This window comes from Macaca nemestrina, chromosome 1 (assembly GCF_043159975.1).
Source record: "Macaca nemestrina isolate mMacNem1 chromosome 1, mMacNem.hap1, whole genome shotgun sequence".
Taxonomy (NCBI): Eukaryota; Metazoa; Chordata; class Mammalia; order Primates; family Cercopithecidae; genus Macaca; species Macaca nemestrina.
In genome coordinates, this window is record NC_092125.1 from 67,126,701 (window position 1) to 67,145,578 (window position 18,878).

An 18,878-nucleotide genomic window follows, 5' to 3' on the forward strand; every position below is an offset into this window, starting at 1 on the left:
GCTCTTTACTGCATAGTACATATGCCTCCTTTCTTTCTACCTAGAGGAAAGATGAATAAATGGTCATCTCCAGGTTATTTGAGTACCTCATTGTTCTATTTCCTTACGAATCTTCTAGAAGAATGCATATGAATTTCTCCTATATATATTGGTCTGAGAGGCTCCATCCACTTCTTCAATGCCCACACAGAGGCAAGAAATCAGCAGGACTTGTTTTCTGCACACCATTCAAGACTCTGATAATCCAAACAGGATATAGCAAAGAAACCAATCAAAAACAGTCAAGACTTGGAATTATAATGCATTTGCATAAAACACTCCCACCAGCACCATGATGGTTTAAAACTGCCATAGCAATGACCTGGAAGTTATCTTATATGGTTCTAGGAACTCTCTGACCCTTTTCTAGAAAATTTGTAAGTAATCCACCCCTTAATTAGCATATAATTTGAAGCAGGTATAAATGTAGTTAGCCAACCATCCACAAATGCTACTTTGCCTGTGGGATAGCCCTGCTCTGTCTATTGAGCAGTCATTTTGCTACACACTGCTGCTCAAATAAACTTGCTTTCTTTCACTGCCAGCCCACTCTTGAATTCTTTCCTGAGGAAAGCCAAGAACCCTCCTGGACTAAGCTCCAATTTTGGGGATAACCTGCCTCAACATCACCCACTTTCTTACTGCCCTCCACGCTGTTGGGGCCAGAAATAGAAGACATGCTTTCTTACCTCTACTTTTGTAGGATTGAATGGGCTGGGGAGGCAGTAAGTGACAAACCTTAGAAAAGAAACAGAGTGAATCAGAATCTAAACTCTACTTTGTCTTCATTCCGAGAGTAGCATCTGCTGACATATCCTTCTCCTTTTCCAGATGTAGTGGTGAGGGCTTCTGCTTACACAGGAGCCCTGGGAGAGCCAAAACTCCACTGGCTGTTTATAGTTTGTTATAGGCTCCTAAAGTCAGCATTGATTCAAACCCCTTAGCTTAGCTCTCTGCTGCCTACATTTCTTAGGGAAGTGACTCTGGGGAACAGGGGAGGAATGAGCATGGAGGGAGGTAACAAAGTTATTTTAAAGTATGACTTGGAATATATTAAGCTAGTTTATTCTGCATGGAAGAAATCTGAGAAGCATAAGTAATAAAGGAACGGGGGTGAGGATGTTATAGAAAAAAACACGTAGGCTATGCACTCTAGAAAATCTGTTCTCTAATTTAACTAGGAGAGTTAATGATTTTAATGATTTGTTGTGATCTCAAAACAACAGTTGAGATAAATCCACATCATTAAGTCTATTATGGTGTTTTGCTTCATTAAGCAAATGGTGGTGGGTTGAGGTGCTTGGGTTGAATTTTTGAGGTTGTTTTGCTGTGAAGACACCCACATTTAAATAATAAGAACAAACTCCTGGGTCTCAGGAGCAATTGGCTCTTAAATCCTTTGTGGTGAGAAATGGAAGGATGCCCTGAAAACTTAACCCAAAAGTTTGCTCAAATGTCTTTTCTGTGTATTCAGGGCAGAAAGCAAACAAGCACAGAAAATTGAAAGTTGTTCCTCTTCTTGACTTCAGGCCCTAGTTCAGGGGAAAAGACACACGGTTCCCAGCACATTGATGCTCTGGGGAAAAGTCTGAACATACTTCCAGAATAAAGTCAAAGACTATTCCCATTGTCATGTGCAGAGAGATGTCTTATGTTTATAATGTTATTTATGTGATAAGGACACAGAACTGTCAAAATAATAACATAGTAAACTTGGTTGTTCAGAGTTCTCTATAAAATGCCATTTAAGCATATCTACAGTATCATGATTATCAAAATGTAAACAAAAATTCTGAGGCACAAAATATATTTTGAAATACTTCTGAGGTCATCAGAAACCTCTATGTACATAATCTCTTCTTTGAAATTTGTTGCTTTGACTGACACCTGACTCTTTCCAAAAGGTACTGCCTTTCCTGCAGTGCTTGCAAGTGATTTAACTTAGAAAATTCTAGAAAACTCAAGGCCTCCATACCACTGATAACACTGTCTATAGGCAGGCCATCTGAAGTCCATGTTTCCTATTGCCACTTCCAGACCTTTAGCCCTTATATCTACATAACTCCCTCTTTCTCCTCTCCGGCTTTGATGGCAACACCATCAAATTATATTATCACCCCATCCTCCTTTTCATCTAGTGATCCCAAGATGGATTAAGCCTCTTTATTCCTTGTTGGTTTTAGCCCCTGGTTTACCAATACTCTCTCTAAACAACTCCTGTCACAATTCTTCCTGATTTGAATATGCCTGAAGATGTTCCTTTCAATACTGGACTCTCAGTTCCATGACTTAATCTCTTCCATTTTCTCAGCCAACCAATCCCATGGTCATTCCCTAGACCTTGCTATTATCAACAATAATGCACTCATATCAATTTTAAGCATCATCTTTATCTTACCAGCATATCTTGTCTTTCCAACTCATTCTAAGTGCCTCATCTCCAGTAATTCTTCCCAATTCCATGGTCATTCCCTAGATCTTGTCATTACCAACAACATCACCTTAATATCAATTTTAAGCATCCTCTAATCTTGCCAGCATCTCTTGTCTTTCTGATTCAAGTGCCTCATCTCCAGTATTTCTTTTGTGCAAACTTGCCAAACTATATCTAAAAATCTATCCTTCACACAAGCTTTTCAATATATCTCACTCCCTTCATGACATCATTTCCTTTATGTAGGCATATATGCCATGGTGAATAACTATAATCATTCCCTTTTGCACAATTTTGACACCCTTGACTTTCTCTCATCTTTCTTCTCTTCACCAAAATCACCCAGCAAAATTCCCACCTAAGCATTTAAATGTGTCTAGAAAAACCTAGAAGAAATGAATAAATTTCTGGACATATAACCACCCAAAATTGAACCAGGAAGAAATGGAAGTCCTGAACAGATGAATAATGAGTAGCAAGATTGAATCAGTAATTTTTTAGAAATCTCCCAACAAAAAAAGAGTCCAGGACCAGATGGATTTACAGCCAAATTCTACCAAACATACATACCTATTCTCCTGAAACTATTTCAAACGTAAAGGAGGAGGGAATACTACCTAATTCATTCTCTGAGACCAGTATACCTTGATACAAAAACCAGACAAGGCCACAACATAAAAAGAAAACTACAGACAAACATCCCTGATGAACACAGATGCAAAATTCCTCAACAAAATCCTACCAAATTGAATCCAACAGCACATCAAAAAGATGTAATCCTAAGATCAATTGGGATATATCACAGGGATGCAAGGATGGTTCACCATATGCAAATCAATAAATGTGGTACATCACATAAACATAATTAAAGACAAAAAACATATGATCATCTCAATAGATGCTGAAAACCCCTTTGATAAAATTCAGGATCCCTTCATGATAAAAATCTTCAACATAGAAGGAACATACCTCAACATAATAAAGGCCGACATGACAAATCCCCTGCAAACATAATATTCAGGGGGGAAAAAATTCATAGCATTCCCTCTAAGAACTGAAACAAGACAAGGATGCCCACTTTTACCACTCTTATTTACCATAGTACTGGAAGTTCTTGCTAGATCAATCAGGCAAGAGAAAAAAAGAAAAATGCTGAAATTGGAAAAGAAAAAGTCAAATTATCCCTGTTTCCTGATGATACCATCTTATATCCAGAAAACCCTAATGACCACCATAAAACTCTTAGATTCGATAAATGAATTAAGTAAAACTTCAAGATGCAAAATCAACAGGCAAAAATCAGTAGCATTTTCATATACCCATAATGATATAGTTGATGAACATATCAAGAAGGCAATCCCATTTACCTAGGAGTGTATTTAACCAAAATACCTAGGAGTAAACTTAACAAGGAAGTGAAAGATCTCTACAAGGAAAAGTACAAAATACTGATAAAACGAATTGTAGATGATAGAAATGGAAAAACTTCCCATGCTAATGTAGTTTGGATATTTGTCCCAAACCAAATCTCATGTTCAATTGTAATCCCCAATGCTGGAGGTGGGGCCTGGTGGAAGGTGTTTGGATCATGGGACAGAATCCCTCATGACTTGGTGCTATCTTTGTGATAGTGAGTTCTCATGAGATCTGTTCTTTTAAAAGTGTATGGCACATCCCACCCCACTCTCTCTGTTGATTTTGCTCTGGCCATGTGATGTGTCTGCTTCCCCTTCAACTTCCACACCATGATTTTAAGCTTCCTGAGGCCTCCCTAGAAGTCAAGCAGATGCCAGCACCAGGCTCCCTATAAACCCTGTAGAACCATGCATGAGTCAATTAAACCTCTTTCTTTTAAAAACTACCCAGTGTCAGGTATTTCTTCATAGTAATGTAAGAACAGCCTAAAACAGAAAACTGGTACCAAGAAAAGGGCATTGGTGTGAAGACACCTGGAAATGTGGAAATGGCTTTGAAACTGGGTAATGGGCAAATGTTGGAAGAGTTTGGAGGGCTCAGAAGAAGACAGAAAGATGAGGAAAAGTTTGGAACTTCTTAGAGACTGGTTTAGTAGTTGTGACCAAAATGCTGACAGTGATATGGACAGTAAAGTATAGGCTGACAAGGTCTCAGATGGAGATGTGGAACTTATTGGGAACTGGAGCAATGGTAATGTGTGTTATCCCTTAGCAAAAAACTTGGCTCTGTTGGAACTTTGAATTTCATGTTGATGATTTAGGGTGTCTGGGAAAATAATTATCTAAGAAGCAAAGCATTCAAGATGTGGCCTGGCTGCTTTTAACAGCCTCAGTTGTGGGAGCAAAGAAATGACTCATACTTGAAATTTATATTTAAACAGGAAGCAGGGCATAAAAGTTTAGAAAAGTTTCAGCCTGGCCATGTGGCAGAGGAAGAAAAAGCTTTTTTGGGAGAGGGATTCAAGCAGGCTGTGGAGCAGCCGCTAGAGATATTTGCATAACTAAAAGGGATTCAAGTGCTACTATTCAAGAAAATGGAGAAAAGGCCTCAAAGGCATTTTATAGACCCTGTGGCAGTCCCTCCCATCACAGGCCCATATACCTAGGAGGGAAGAATGGTTTCATGGATCAGGCACAGGGCCCCACTGTCCTGCACAGCTTTGGGACACTGCCCCCCACATCCTGGCCACTCTAGCTCCAGCTGTGACTAAAGGGGGCCCAGATGCAGCTTGGGCTGCTGCTCTGGAGAATGCAAACTGTAAGCCTTGGGAGCTTCTACATGGTGTTAAGCCTTCAGGTACACTGAGTACAATAGTGGTAAATTCTTGGCAGCCTCTGCCTAGTTTTCAGAGGATGCATAAGAAAGCCTGGGTGTCCACCCAGTCTCAGGTATTTCTTTATATCAATGTAAGAACAGTCTAATAAACATGCTCATGGATTGAAATAATTAATATCATTAAAGTAGCCATACTGCCCAAAGTATGGAATCTAGAGTTTCAATGCCATCCCTACCCAAATACCAATGCCATTTTTTCACAGAATTAGAAAAAACAATTCTAATGTTCATATGGCACCAAAAATGAGCCTGAATAGCCAATGCAATTATAAGCAAAAAAGAATAAAGCTGTAGGCATCATAATCTCTAACTTTAAATTATACTACAGGGCTATAATAACCAAAACAGCATGGTACTAGAATTAAGAATAGACACATTGATCAATGGAACAGATGGAAACCCAGAAATAAAGCCACATACTTACAGCTAACTGATTTTTGAAAAGTCAACAAGAATATACACTGGGAAAATAACACTCCTTTCAATTAATGGTGCTGGGAAAAGTGGATTGTCATAATCATAAGAATGAAATCAGGCCACGTGCAGTGGTTCAGGCCTGTAATCCCAGCATTTTGGGAGCCTGGGGCAGGTGGATCACGAGGTCAAGAGATTGAGACCATCCTGGTGAACACGTTGAAACCCCATGTCTACTAAAAATACAAAAAAAAAAAATAGCCAGGCATGGTGGTGAGCACCTGTAGTCCCAGCTACTCGGGAGACTGAGGCAGGAGAATGGCGTGAATCTGGGGGGCAGAGCTTGCAGTGAACGGAGATCCTGCCACTGCTCTCCAATCTGGGCAACAGAATGAGACACCATCTCAAAAGAAAAAAAAAAAAAAGAATGAAACTGGACCCCTATGTCTTTATATATAAAAATCAACTCAAGATGGATTAAAGACTTGAATGTAAATCTTGAAATTATAATAATAATGGAAAAAATCCTAGAGAAAGATTTCTAGACATTGGTCTTTGCAAAGAATTCATGACTAAGACCTCAAAAGCACAAGTAACAACAACAACAAAAAAGTAGACAAATGGGACTATATTAAACTAAACAGCTTCTGCACAGAAAAATAAATAATCATCAGAGTGAATTGGCAACCTGTGGAATGGAAGAAAATATTTGCAAGCTATACATCTGATAGCAGACTAATATCCAAAATTTACAAGGAACTCGAACAACTCAATGACAACAGAACTTGAAATAATCTTTAAAAAGGGGGTTAAGGACATGAATAGATATTTTTCAAAAGAAACAAAAGGCCAACAAGTGTATTTTAAAATGTCCAACATTGTTAATCATCAGAGAAATGCAAATTAAAGCCAGAATGAGATATTATCTTACACTAATCAGAATAGCTATTACTAAAAAGACAAAAACAAAACAAAACAAAAAAACATGTTGTAGAGGATGCAGAGAAAAAGGAACACTTATACACTGTTGGTGGGAATTAAATTAGTACAACCTCTATGGAAAAAGTATGGCGATTTCTCAAAGAACTAAACGTAGAACTACCATATGATCCAGCAATCTCACTACTGTATATCTTACCCAAAGTAAAATACATCAATGTATCAAAAAGATACTTGCAGTCATATGCTTATCAAAGCACTATTCACAATAGTCAACATATGGAATCAACCTCAGTGTCCATCAGTGGAGTAATGGATAAAGAAAATATGGTGTATATACACAATGGAATACTATTCCACCATAAAAAGAATGAAATCCTGTCATTTGCAGCAACATGGATAGAATTAGAGGTCATTATCTTAAATGAACAATTCAGACATAGAAAGACAAGGACCACATGTTCTCGCTTATAAGTGGGAGTTAAATAATGTGTAAACATGGAAACAGAGCATGGAATGATGGACAATAGAAACTTGGATGTGTGTTGGGGAGTGCAAGGGAGGTGGATGATGGGAAGTTGCTTGCTGGGTTCAATGTGTGTTGCTCCAGATGCACTAAAGGCTCTTACCTTAGCACAATGCAATATATCAATATAGCAAAAGTGCAGTTGTGCCCCCATGGATATATTCAAATAAAAATAATAAATAAATGTGTCTAGATAAAATTACACAATTTTGCAGAATACATTTGTGATCTTAAGTAAGCCAGTAAGCCACTGGTTTTGTAAGGCAATATTTCCCAAATCCTTTCATCCTCTCACTTGTAGTTGACCACTTCACACCTTTTCCACTCTCTTCAAACTTCTATTATCTCCTCCCCAATTATCACTGTGGAGTAATGGCCTTGCTTCCCATTTGACTAAGATAACAGGGTAACCAGAAATGCATTCCCAACCACCTACCCACATCTATCACTGAATGCTTGCCCTATCCTTCTGTTTTCATGGATGAATAGTCTGTGCTTGCTAAGGTTTTCCACTCCTTCTTGTCTACTCCAGCAATTCTTCATCTCCCTCTCACATCATCAATTTTTCTCTCATGACTGATGATTCTTACAATTGTACAATCATGCTATAATTGGCAATCACTTTTGGCTCAGGTTGAAAAACTTGGGAGTCATTTTGACTCTGCTCCTTTTCTTGTACCCCTCCTCTGATCCATTGACAAATATAGTAAGTTCTATTTTCAACATATCTTCAGAATCCAACAACTTTTTACCACCTCCCCAGGTACCCACTCTTGCCCAAGCTATGCCATCTCTTGCTGGGATTATTACAATAGTTTATTAACTAATCTCCCTGTTTCTTCCCTTATGCTTTCTCATTTATTTCCAAGAAATCATTGAGAATGATTCTTTTAAAATGTAAGTTAGTAAAGTCAATTCCCTGTCTAGAACTTACAAAGTTTCTTTGTTTCCTTCATATCTGTTTCCCCTGGTACCTTGATGATTTTATCTCTAATACTCTCCACCTCGCTCACTCCATTCTGGCCATAGTAGCTTCCTGGATTTTCCCTGGACTCAAGAAACACATCTCCACCTAAAGACCCTTGCATTTGTTTCTCCATCTCCCTAGAACACGGTTTCCCTCAGATATCCTAATTGCTTGCACCTATACGTCCTCAGATCTCTCCTTACATGTTGTGAGATTTTTAAAAAATTGATTTTTGTTTGTTTTTCAGAGATGGAGTTTTGCTCTGTCGCCCAGAGCTGGAGTACAATGGCACAATCTCGGCTCGCTGCAACTTGACCCTCCCAGGTTCAAGCAATTCTCCTGCCACAGCCTCCCAAGTAGCTGGGATTACAAGCACGCACCACCACACCTGGCTAATTTTTGTATTTTTAGTAGAGACGGGGTTTCACCATGTTGGCCAGGCTGTTCTTGAACTCTTGACCTTGTGATCTGCTTGACTCGGCCTCCCAAAGTGCTGGGATTACAGGCGTGAGCCACCGTGCCCAGCCAAAAAAAAAAAAATTGATTTATGTTTATTGATACGTAATAATTGTATATTTGTGGGATACATGTGATATTTTGATACTTGCATACAATGTGTAATAATTAAATCAGGGTATTTAGGATATCCATCACCTCAAACAGTTATAATTTCTTTGTGTTGGGACAATTTAAATCTTTTCTAGCTATTTCAAACTATGCTATATATTATAGTTAACTATAGTTACCACACTGTGCTATCAAACACTAGATCTTATTGCTTCTATCTAACCAAATGATCGTACCCATTAACCAACCTCTCTTTTTCCCCCTAACCATGTTTCCAGGCTCTGGTAACTACCATTCTACTTTCTATCTGTATGAGATCCACTTTTTTAGCACTAACACATGGGTGAGAACATGTGATATTTGTCTTTCTGTGCCTGGATCCATTCACTTAACATAATGACTCCCAGTACCATCCATGTTGCTGCAAACGAGAAGAGTCTATTCTTTACTATTTTTCGTGGCTAAATTTGTTGTGTATATATATCTTATTTCCATTCATTTGTTGATGAACACTTAGGCTGATTCCATGTCTTGGCTATTGTGAAAAGTGCTGCAATAAACATGGTGGTGCAGATATCCCTTTGTTATAATGATTTCCTTTCCTGTGGATAAATACCCAGAAGTAGGATTGCTGAATTTTATGGTAGTTCTATTTTTAGTTTTTTGAGAAATCCCCATACTGTTTTCCATAGTGATTATACTAATTTACATTCCCGCCAACAGTGTACAAGTTACCTCTACTCTGTATCCTTGCCAGCATTTGTTAACTTTTGTCTTTTTGACATTGGCCATTTTAACTAGGATAAGATGGTATCTCATTATGGCTTTGATTTGCATTTCCCTGATGATTAGTGATGTTGAGCATTTTTTCACGTCTCTGTTGGCCATTTTTATGTCTTCTTTTGGGAAATGTCTGTTCAGATTCTTTGCCCACTTTTTAATGAGATTATTTGGTTTTTCACTATTGAGTTGTATGAATTCCACGTATATTCTGGATATTAGTTCCTTGTCATACGAATAGTTTGCAAATATTTTCTTCCATTCTCCAGCTTTTCTCTTCCCTTTATTGTTTTCTTTGCTGTACAGAAGCTTTTTTAGTTTAATATGGTCTGATTTGTCTATTTTTTGGTTTTGTTGCCTTGCTTTTAAAGTCTTAGCCATAAAATCTTTGCCTAGACCCATTTTCTGAAGCATTCCCCCCGTTTTCATCTAGTGATTTTATAATTTCAGATCTTACGTTTGTCTTTAATCCATTTTGAGTTGATTTTTGTACATAGTGAGATTGGGGGTCTAGTTTTATTCTTCGGCATCTAGATATCTAGTTTTTCCAGCACTATTTCTTGAAGAGGGTGACCTTTTACCAAAATATGTTTTTGGCTCCTTTGTCAAAGATCAGTTGGCTATAAACACATTGATTTATTTCTGGGTTCTCTATTCTGTTCTATTGGTCTATGTGTCTCAATACCACCCTATTTTGATTCCTATTGTTTTGGAGGTTTTTTGTTTGTTTATTCATTTGATTTTTGAGACAGGGTGTCACTGTGTCATCCAGGCTAGAGTGAATAGCACAAGCATAGCGCACTGCAGCCTCAAACTCCTGGCCTCAAGTAATCCTCCAGCCTCAAACTCAGTAGCTGGGACTCTAGGCACACATCATGACACCCAGCTAATTTTTTATTTTTTTTGTAGAGATGGCTCTTGCTATGTTGTCCAAGCTGGTCTCAAACTCCTGGTCTCAAGTGATCTTCCTGCCTTCACCTCCCAAAATGCCAGGATTATAGGCAGGAGCACCATGCCTGGCCTACTATCACTTTGTAGTATATTTTAAAGTCAAGTAGTGTGAAGCCTCCAGCTTTGTTTTTGTTTGGTATTGCTTTGGCTATTCGTGGTCTTTTGTGGTTGCATATATATACATTTTAGGATTTTTTTGCTATGTCTGTAAAGAATGTCATTGGTATTGTGATAGGGATTGCATTGAAATATAGTTTGTCTGTGGATAGTATGCTCATTTTAATGATATTAATCCTTTCAATCTATGAGCATGGGATGTCTTTTCGTTTGCTTGTGTCTTCTTTAATTTCTTTGTTTCTTTTTCTTTTTTTTTTTTTTTTTTGAGACGGAATCTGGCTGTGTCCCTCAGGCTAGAGTGCAGTGGCACGGTCTCGGCTCACTGCAACCTCAGCCTCCCAGGTTCAAGCGATTCTGCTTCTGTCTTCCAGGTAGCTGGGAATACAGGTGCATGACACCATGCCCGGCTAATTTTTTTTTTTTTTTTCAGTAGAGGTGGGGTTTCACCATGTTAGTCAGATGGTCTTGATCTCCTGACCTCGTGATCCACCTGCTTCGGCCTCCCAAAGTGCTGGGATTACAGGCATGTACCACTGCACCTGGCCCTCTATTTAATTTCTTTAATCAATTTTTTTTTTTTTTGAGATGGAGTCTCACTTTGTCGCCCAGGCTGGGGTACAGTGGCGCGATCTCGGCTCACTGCAAGCTCTGCCTCCCAGGTTCACGCCATTCTCCTGCCTCAGCCTCTGGAGTAGCTGGGACCACAGGCGCCCTCTAATACGCCCGGCTAAATTTTTTTGTTTGTTTGTTTTGTTTTGTTTTCGAGCCAGAGTCTTGCTCCATCGCCCAGGCTGGAGTGCAGTGGCGTGATCTCTGCCCGCTGCAACCTCCGCCTCCCGGGTTCAAGCAATTCTCCTGCCTCAGTCTCCCGAGTGGCTGGGATTACAGGCGTGCGCCACTACACCCCGCTAATTTTTGTATTCTTAGTAGAAACGGGGTTTCACCATGTTGGCCAGGCTGGTCTCAAACTCTTGACCTCGTGATCTGCCCGCCTCGGCCTCCCAAAGTGCTGGCATTACAGGCATGAGCCACCTCACCTGGCCTTTTTAATCAATTTTTTTGTAGTTGTTGGTGTAACCTTCTTGGGTAAATTTATTACTAAGCATTTTAATTATTTTTGGAGCTATTGTAAATGGGATTGTTTTCTTGATTTCCATCTCAGCTAGTTTGTTATTGGTGTATAGAAACAGTACTGATTTTTGTATGTTGATTTTGTGTTTTCAACTTTACTGAATTCGCTTATCAGTTTTGAGAGTTTGTTGGTGGATTTTTTAGGTTTTTCTATGTATAAGATAAGGCTGTCTGAAAGGAAGGACAGTTTTACTTCCTCTTTTCCAATTTTGGTGCCTTTTCTTTCTTTCTCTTGCCTAATTGCTCTGGCTGGGACTTCCAGTACTATGTTGAATAAGAGTAGTGACAGTGGATATTCTTGTCTTGTTCCAGTTCTCACAGGAAAGACTTTCAGCTTTTCCCATTCACTATGATGTTAGCTGTGGGTTTGCCATATATGGCCTTTCAATTCTCCCTTTCCAAGCACTCCCTATTTCTGTGACTCAATTCAGTTTTCTTCCTAGCACTGATCACTATTTGATGTATTGCATATTCACTTATTTGCCCATTGTCTGCCTCCCTCCCCTGGAGTGAAAAACTCTGACAGCAGAGATTCAAGTCTGTTTCTTAAGTGCTATATCCCCAGTAATAGAAGAATGCCTGGCATATGGTGAGCCCACACATACTTGTTAAATGAAAACAGGCCTGACCAATGGAAAGAATAAGTTAAACAAGTACTTATTAGGAACTGATGATGTACCCAACTATACTAAGTGCTATGAGAAAACAGATATTTGCTCCCAAGTCCTTAGGGAACCTATAATTAGTTGGGTAACAAGATTAACATCAAACTATGTATTAATATCTTTTAGCCCACAGGACTGGGGTCAAGCTTAGATCACAGCAATAGCCTACAACTTTGGCAGACAGAAAGATGTTTTATGAGGCTACATAGGAGAATCTTCTTTCACCTTGGATATTAACAAGCAGATGACTCTTCTCACTAAAGGAAGCAAAATAAAACTTTTACCTTCCTTGTAAAGTATCAGAGAAAATGCAGAGAATGTAGTAGGGAGAGAATACTGAAGGTCTGGCAGGAGCCACGGTGTGTAGATAAAAATGTATGCAGATGACAGAGGGAGACATGGAGAGTGAGAGAGAGGGCATATACCAAAGGCAATATATCAAACAGGCAGCAAGTGCTATGCAAAGTTGCTGAGGAAATATAAAGCTTCCATAAAAATTTATATAAACCAACTGTGTAAACCAACATAACAAAACTTTGTAATCAGGTCCTCAAAGGAAGGCATCAGTCATCACAATCCCAGACGTACCAGGACTATTCTCACTGGGACACATATAGAGAGAAAGATTTTTTAAAAATAAACATGCATACCCAAGACAGGGAAAAAGCAGCATCCAATTTATCCAAATCCAAGACTTTTCTCTTGGCCACAATAGTGAATGATTCTTAAGTTAGGCCGGGCACAGTGGCTCATGCCTGTAATCCGAGCACTTTGGGAGGCCGAGGTGGGTGGATCACCTGAGCTTCAGGAGTTCAAGACCAGCCTGGCCAACATGGTGAAATTCCATATCTATAAAAATACAAAAATTAGCTGGGCATGATGGCGGGTGCTTATAATCCCAGCTACTCGGGAGGCTGAGGCAGGATAATTGCTTGAACCCGGGAGGTGGAGGTTGCAGTGAGCCAAGATCACACCATTGCACTCCAGCTTGGGTGACAGAGCATTCCATCTCAAAAAAAAAAAAAAAAAAAAAAAAAAAAAAAAAAAAATTCTTAAGTTAATATGCTTACTGCAGAGAGACTACAAGTTGTTATTAAAATTACATACTTTAGTTTTTATAGACTCCTTAAAAATTTATGTCAAAGTTAACTATGTAGAAAATTCCATGATTTCCTTCTTATAGAAACATACAGGTTAATCTATTCTCAAATAATACCTGGCCCTATCCTTTCATTTATTCATGAATTCATATATTTAAGAACTATTAATTCAGTTCCTATTGTTCCCCAGGCTCTATTTTCATCTCTGCTGTCATGGAGCTTACATTCTAATGGGAGGAGACAGACAAAAAATAAATAACCCAGCATTTCTATAGTATGGCAGACAGTAAGAAGTGCTATGGAGAAAATTAGCAGACAGAAGACTGGGGAAAGGTAAATAGGGTTCTGGTTAAATAGGTTAGTTTGAGAAGGTCTCACTGAAATGGTAACATAAGAGCAAAACCCAAAGGAAGGAAAGAAGTGGTTATTTGGAAATGTGGATAGGAAGCATTCCAAATAAAAGAACAAGCAAGGATAAACACTCTGAAGTATCATCAGGCTTTCTGTAGCTGAGGAGCAGCAGAGATGCTGACATGGTTGGAACACTGAGCTGGGGAGAGTGAGAGATGAGGTTAGGAAGGTAGCCATGAGCTTCATCATACAAGATCTTCTCAGCTGTTGTAGGGACTTTTGCTTTCACTCTGAGTGACATGGGAAACCAATTGACACTTTAGAAGAGAGGAGTTTCATGACATGGCATAAAGTCTGAAAGTTTTATTTCGAGGATTGTGTTGAGAAATGTGCTGAGGCTTAAGGCAGGGGGCAGGAGCAGAACTGGGAGTGCCAGATGTACCAGGACTATTCTCATAGGAGGCAATTGCAATAATCGGGAAGCGATGACGGTAGTCTGGAGCTGGCAGGAAGTGATTGTACTTTAGACACAGTTAAAGGTTGAGCCTATGAAATTTACAAGTGGATTAAATATGTTTGGCAGAGAAAGAGAGGAACAGAGGATAAGTCCAAGGCTTTTATTTATGTATTTTGAGACAGGGTCTCATTCTGTCACCCAAGCTGGAGTGCAGTGGTGCAATTATAGCTCACTGCAACCTCAAAATTCCTGGGCTCAAGCAATCCTCCTGCTCCAACCTCCCAGAATGCTTGGATTACAGACATGAGCCGCCACACCTGGCCAAGTCCAAGGCTTTTAGCCAGAGCTACTAAGAAGGACTATGTTGGCATTTATGGAGATGGGGAGATCACATAAGGAGCAGCTTTGGGGGAAAAAGTATTTCAGTTTTGGACATATTGTGTCAAGATGCCTATTAGACCCCAAAGGAAATACATAAATCTAGAGTTCTAAGAAGAAACAAGTTCCCTCATGCTATTTTTATTGTAATATATGACACTAGGCTTAACTGACTCTTTTTATCTATAATAATCAAGATTCTGAATTCTAGTTGGGGGAAAATGGAGAAACTACATTTCTTAGCATACTCTCTCTTAAGGTTTATTTCTGCCAAAGTGTGATACATATCGCAATGATTAAGTGCTAAAGTGTGTGACACTTACTCTAAATGTTAAACCAGGTACCGGGGAGGGAATTCACGGGGAATCAGTGTCATCAAGAGAAACTGCACTGTGAAGGGCGAGTGGTTTGGGAAGCATCATCCTGGGTGTGGCTAGGATTTCCTAGGGAGAGGACCAGCAGAAGCAAAAGCGCAGCAACGAGGAAGAACATATAGCAGGGATGTACTTGTAATGAAATGTCCCAAAGGAAGAAGACCTTTCACCCCATCTGGCATTCCTCAAACATGCAAATGATCCTTGGACTATGGGATGTGAATTATCCATACCATTGAATTTTTCAGAAAATACCCAGAGAAACGGGGTCTCCCTGGGGAAAAAGATAAGCATAATTTTCCCAGAAAGCATATTTAATGGGGTCATGTTCTTTTAAATATTAAATTGATGCATTTTAATATTATTCTCAAATACTTTTCCCTTGCAACTTTCTATCTCCAAACTACTCTGGAGTAATGATTTACATTTACATAGCATAATGGGAACCTAACTCCTGGCAAGACTAAACTTGACAAACAGATATTTGTAAACTTCCAGTTAGCATATATCAAGGATCAAAATAGGCCCATATGTTTTATGTTAACAGTGGTCCAGGCAAAAAAGTCAGTGAGTGTGTGAGGATGAAAGGGTATTATATTAGTATTTAGAGTGAAAATGCTCTGGCCACTTGAAGCAGAAGTATTAAAGAATATTAGCTAGTTTATGAAATTGTCCGACAAGCCAGAGAATCAGGCTCAGAAGCAGCATCTCCACCAACAACTTTTAAATCATACCACCGGAATGCACACTAAGAGTGATCCTGCTGCCATGGAGCAGAAGAGCCAGCAAGTACACCAGCACCTCTGTGACTCAGTAGCTCTCTGCTGTGTCGCCCATATTCACCAGGAAACCATGGCAGACAGCACCTCCTTCTCCACACCTGTCTTCTAAATCCAGGTTTCACACTGATGGTGCCTCTAATAACTGAGTCTAGGTCACGGGCCATAAGGGGGACTGGAAAACCAAGTTCTGGCTTCTACTTTTGAGGACAGAAGGTGGGTAATGTAGAGGGGGGTGAGCAGGGAAACAAAGAAGCAATGCTGTTCAAAGATGCTGGGCATCCATAAAAGGTATAAGTGTCCAAAAAGGGGGAAAGTTCCCCACATTAGGCCACGGAATGGCAAAGGGATAGCAAAGAGAAGGGGGAAGGAGGAGGGAAGCAGGGTGACCATGGGCGTCTTCGTGTTTCCACTCCCTGAACTTAGGCTTGGAATGCACAGACACATCAGATCATGAGGATGGGGCATATACAGGGAGCAGCAGGACCCTCTGCCTCTAGTCCCTCTTTTCCTTAAATTGCCCCTGCAACAATCAGCGTCCTAGCCATACTAACAGGGTGGGAAACTTGGTCAAGGAGCCATACTCCTGGCGCTGTTGCTTTTCTAGACCACCTTAGACTGAAAAGAATTAATTTTTTTCTTCCTATTCTGCAAGTTGGAGGCTAGAGAGGGAAATTGCAGGAGTTATAGATGAAATAAAGCAGATTCATTTTTCCAAGTTGTCATGAGAGTTGATTTTATGACTCTATCTGCACAACCAAAGAGGGAGGTTTGCACACAGCGCTTTCAGAAATCATAACAAAGAAATAATCACAGACAGAGAAGTGATGGATCAGAGAGCACGCCTCGGAAAACACTGTCTAACTTTGTACTTCCCAGAGAGAGGGTGTTGTTCTTTTTTTTTTTTTTTTTTTTTTTTTTTTTTTTGAGATGGAGTCTGGCTCTGTGGCCCAGGCTGGAGTGCAGTGGCCGGATCTCAGCTCACTGCAAGCTCCGCCTCCTGGGTTCACGCCATTCTCCTGCCTCAGCCCCCCAAGTAGCTGGGACTACAGGCGCCCGCCATCTCGCCCGGCTAGTTTTTTGTATTTTTTTTTTTAGTAGAGACGGGGTTTCACCGAGTTAGCCAGGATGGTCTCGATCTTCTGACCTCGTGATCCGCCCGTCTCGGCCTCCCAAAGTGCTGGGATTACAGGCTTGAGCCACCGCGCCCGGCCTTGTTGTTCTTAAAAGATGAAAAAAATGCCACCTGAGTCCCCAGAACCAGCAGCATGAAAGGAAAGTGGTGGCAAAGAAAGCAGCACAGGCCTGAGAGGCAGTTCTGGGATACCGTATTGGACCAGACCAAAAAGTTATGAGGGAGAGAGGTGGAAAATTGTTCTGAAAAGAGAAGTGGTACTGCAGTAGCTGGGGAGCAGGGTGTGGCTGAATTGTTAAAAGCCTGGGGTGAAGACGCTGCAGAGGTCCTTAGGAGTCAGGGAGAGAAAATGAGACTTGATACAAGAGGAAATAGAAAGTAACTGGGCGCGGTGGTTCACATCTGTAATCTCAGCACTTTGGGAGGCTGAGGAGGGCGGATCACCTGAGGTCAGGGGTTCAAGACCAGCCTGGCCAACATGGTGAAACCCGGTCTCTACTAAAAATACAAAAATTAAGTGGGCGTGGTGGTGGGCACCTGCAATCCAGCTACGCAGGAGGCTGAGGCATGAGAATCGCTTGAACCCAGGAGGCAGAAGTTGCAGTTAGCCAAGACCGTGCCACTGCATTCCAGTCTGGGTGACAAGAGCAAAACTCCATCACACACACACACACACACACACACACACAAAAGTGAAAAATGAGCAGAGTTTTTACTATCAGAAGACAACCAGGACAAAATAAGCATTAAGGAAGTGTATGCTGCTGTGGGTCGAAGAGAGGAAAATACAGAGCGTAGGGTCTCTGACAGAATTCCTGGGGAGAACTGATATGACCTCCAGGAGGGTAAAAATGGTGGAAGGGGAAAAAAGGCCACATACATTTCAGAAAATGATGTCAGATGCTGTAGGAAGGTAGCGATCAGGAAGCAAAATGAGTAGACAATGACTTTGTGGGTTTAAGTGTCCTCAGTAGACAGGATGCTGGAGAAGGAACTGATTGTGATTTTTTTTTTGGCGAGGGTAGAGGCCTGGAAAATGATTGTGCTGAATTTGAAGTGATGGCCAAAAACCAAACTTTGTTTAATGAGGTAAATATGTTTAGAGTACATGGATGTAGTCCAGGTCAGAGATCAGCAAACATGCGCAGACCACCCTGGTGTGCAGATCTGCGGGACTACAGATTCCATAGCATTCTTCTTCCTCCGAGCTCACCAGGCTTCCTGTGCTGCTCCTTTCTTCCTTGAGGAATTATTTGTGGATAGGAATCTTATGGAATTATTAAAACTGTTTAAAACATGAAAATTGGAAAACAGAAAACTTCAACTATATATCCCCAAATCACACAGCGTCTCTGGGGGAGAGAGACTAAAATTAGACTTCCTTGATCTCCTATTCCATTCTTTCATAAGATCACTTGCCAATCAAAAAAAACCTTTATTATGCAAACAGTGAGAACAGAGTTAGAGAAAAAACTATTCTTTTGGTCAGTTTAATGTAGATGAAGTACTTCTGACTAGAACTAAAGTCACTGCTACAAAGAGAATAGTCCCAGAACGCAGACAAAGCTAGGTCAATGAGACATGGATTTAATTGTCTATATTTTGTTAACTGCACATTTTGCCTCTATAAATGCTGTTGTTGCCTCGCTTACAGGGTGCAGCACTCTCTCCTGTGAATTTCTCACTGGATTAAGGAAGACAGTGTCTGAATCTCTCATCTCTGATAGGTCATACAGTCACCCACTGTAGGCCATAGTCCTCTAAGGGGTCCCAGTCTCTCAGTATTGTATTCACAAACTATGTGACTGCAATTTAGCCATAAAAGTGATCCTGACCTTTTCATGAGCACAGAGCAGTCTGTGTGAAGGGGTAAACTGGATCAACTGGCTACATGTCCCAGTTAGCCTGGTATATGGTAGGTGTCCAAGGTTTGTTAAACTGAAGAAGAGGATTCTGTATGGCA

At 40.3% G+C, this 18,878-nt stretch overlaps 1 long non-coding RNA gene across 9 annotated transcripts in view; it reads right to left on the reverse strand.

Moving 5' to 3' along the window:
• Positions 1-18,878, reverse strand: part of LOC105484895 (uncharacterized) — a 356,622-nt gene that overhangs the window by 135,895 nt on the left and 201,849 nt on the right. Inside the window, exons 6-7 of one of the 9 annotated variants that reach the window (XR_011613570.1) lie at positions 729-777; positions 145-236 (exon numbers count right to left, since the gene is read on the reverse strand). The exons of 7 other annotated variants lie outside the window; for them this stretch is intronic. This is a non-coding gene — a long non-coding RNA (uncharacterized lncRNA). Of the gene's footprint in view, positions 1-144; positions 237-728; positions 778-18,878 lie in introns of those variants that run through there. One more of the 9 variants, XR_011613571.1, reaches the window with a different exon arrangement.